Source organism: Podarcis filfolensis (genome assembly GCF_964270895.1).
Source record: "Podarcis filfolensis genome assembly, chromosome: 5".
Lineage (NCBI taxonomy): Eukaryota > Metazoa > Chordata > Lepidosauria > Squamata > Lacertidae > Podarcis > Podarcis filfolensis.
In genome coordinates, this window is record NC_139608.1 from 67,932,467 (window position 1) to 67,935,715 (window position 3,249).

Below are 3,249 nucleotides of genomic sequence, written 5' to 3' on the forward strand. Positions count from 1 at the left end.
CATCTGCCGAGTTCTGCAATGTGTAGGGCTGGAGTGGGTCATCATGTTTCGCCACTGTTGTAAACTCAGTGATGAATGTGCGTAGAACATTTGGCAGACCTCCCTTATGTTGTCTGCCACTTCTTTCCGCTTCTTTTCCCCTTTCACCACAGACACACCTAATAAGGCTTAACCCTGACCATCAGAACTGGGCCTTAATTTTAGATAAAAGGCAGACTTTTAAAAGTAAATGGTTGTAGGTATGCAACAAACCTGGTTTCCAGGCAACTAACAGAGCAATCCTACAGCCGTTGGAGAGGAGACAGAGTCCGTGGTAGAGGAAGAACTACTTCCAAAGCCCCATTGGAAAAATAAAAACAAGATCAATCCCATTTGTTTCTGTTGGGGTGGAAATTAACTACAACTGCTTGGTGTAGTTGTTACTTTTGTCAAGGGTGTTTGTGCTGGGAATGGGAGGGCTTTGTGACAATGAAATTAAGAAGCAGAGACGACAATGAATTTAAGGAAGAATGGAAGATGTTTATTGCATGCATACAGAAGCATTGTACACAGGTTACTACATTAACAGGATTTTAAAAGTACTTGTAATTTTACAATGAATGGATAATAGTTATTTAAATATGTTATAAATTTAATAATGGACATGCAGCATGTTGACAAATAATGGAACCAGGGAAGGGACTAGAGGGAAGTCAATTTGTGGTGGTGGTGGTGATGGTGTTGAAAACCAATAAAATATTATTTTTTAAAAAAAAGAGAATTGGAGGGCTTTGGAACCTGTGCATTCAAAAGCCTCCTCTGATAGGATCTTTTTCCCCATACAAACGTTATCCCAGTGAACCTCTTGAACCTCTCTAAAATTAAAACTCCAGAAAAGTGTAATACTAGAGCAAGATCAAGCATAAGAAGTTGTTGCAGCCATACACAACCTAACAAGAACAACAACAAGAAGTTATTATTTATACCCCGCCCATCTGGCTGGGTTTCCCCAGCCACTCTGGGCGGCTTCCACAGAATAATAATAATAATGAGATAAAACATCAACCATTAAAAACTTCCCTAAACAGGGCTGCCTTAAGATGTCTTCTAAGCATCAGTTGTTTATTTCCTTGACATCTGATGGGAGGGCCTTCCACTGAGGAGGCCCTCTGCCTGGTTCCTTCCATCCAGAGCCTACAAGAGGTTTTGAGCAGTCTCCCATTCACTCAAAGGTCCAGAGACACACCTGCTTAGCTTCAGCAAGATATAATATATGTGTTGTCAGAACACGCCATGGGAATTTAGTGTCTGAAACTGTTTGGGAGCCCTCTTAATTGCCACAGCATTTGTTCTTTTCCATCAGATGCAAGGTAATAATTTGGACCATCTTTGTGGATTGTAAAGGGAATAAAATCAAGTACTGGAAAACTGCGTGGTAGAACTATCATTCTGTCCAGCGATCACTAACAAAAAGAAATGAGAGAGAACTCAAAATTACTTGAATTCCTACAAGGGGTTAGATACCTGTGTGTCAAAATTGCTTTTATTTTATTGGGCACATTAATCTTACACTTGAGAAAAGTATCCAAGCTGGAAGAAATCAGATATTAGTTCTATAACAAGAGATCAAGGGAACAATACTGTGTATGCCAAGTTATCATACTTTAATGCTCACTGTTTGTTTTCGGCTTTCCTTCCTCTGGGTGGGTGTGCTGGATCAAAATTGGTTTTAAAAAAAATAGAAAGCTTCACTTATATAAACATTTTCATTTAAAAATAATGCTGGTTAGATATGAAGTCTGAATTTAATGCAAATGTATTATCTCCTAAAACTGAATTTAGGATTATCTTCTAAACTTTCAGAAGGCTGCTTTTGATTGTAAAGAGAACTGTGGAGAGAATATCTTAATAGCCCATAATAGAAACAAAGAATTGTAGAATTAGAAGGGACCCTGAGGGTCATCTAGTCCAACCCCCTGCAATGTAGGAATCTAAACTAAAACATCCATGACAAATGGTCATCCAACCTCTGCTTAAAAACCTCCAAGGGAGGAGAGGCCACCACCTTCTGAGGGAGTCCATTCCACTGTCAAAGAAGCTGTTGCTGTCAATAAGTTCTTCCCAATGTTTAGTTGGACTCTCCTTTCTTGCATATGTGTGCCATGTGTCTAAGAGTGTTTACATGCCTGTCTAAGAAGCCAGAAAGTGCTGGTACTACATGTGGGAAAGGTCATAGCTTAGTGGTGGGAGCACATGTTTTGCAAAGAGTTTCAGGTTCAGTCCCTGGCCATCTTCAGCAAAGGTGGGGAAATTCGCCACTCTGAAATTCTGCAGAGCCACTGCCAGTTATTGCATTGAGCTAAACAGAGTCAGACCAATGGTCTGACCTGATTTAAGATAGTTTGCTATCTTGGAGACAAATTGACTATGGCATGGGTTTTCATATGCAATAGCTCATCTTATCAAATGCATAACATAATGAAACTGGTGCTTTCTGAAGGTGGTGTATCATCACAGACACATATATCCCAGTCCCCAATTATCATGGAACTGCAGTTTCATTTTCAGCTAAGCTTCTGATTCTGAATGATCATCTCATAAATTATAAAGAATGGAGAGCAAGCACATAAGCTAGAGATTTAGAGCGCTTAATGTGGTGGAAAATTAGTGCCAGAAAAACATACACAGAAAGAGCTACTGTGTTTATGAAATTGTCAAATGTTAAAGCAACTAGTTATATTTCCTGAGCAAGCATGCATTCTATGAATATCAAATTGGGGAGCTAGTTTTAAATTTTAATTAAGATTTGACATACACTCAAGGCCTAGTGCTTGTCAATCATTCCAGTGACTTTGCACTCATTGGTGAGAGTACTAGATGATGAGATAAGTTTGGGTAGAAGCTTGCCTGCACTTTTCCTCATACAGCCGCATATAACAGTGCTAAAAACTTCTTTAAAAAATTTTTTTTTGCAGACTTCATTATACAAAGTGAAAGGCCAGCTTTTTTTTTTTTTTTTAAATAAGACAACTCTGAGGTCTCTCTTCTGTATAGTGGAGTAAAGAAGCGTCCCAGGAAGCTAAATGATATTTGGCAACAATGGTAAACACTGGAATTGTGCAACTCTGGTTGTTTGCTGTTTAAAAGGATCATGAAAGCTGGAATTTGGACAAAATAAAACATCTAGCATGAAAGTATCCCTTCGTTGTTGCCATCAAATCTGACACTACACAGCATCCGCAATGCAGGGATAACTGAGCAATGCACACA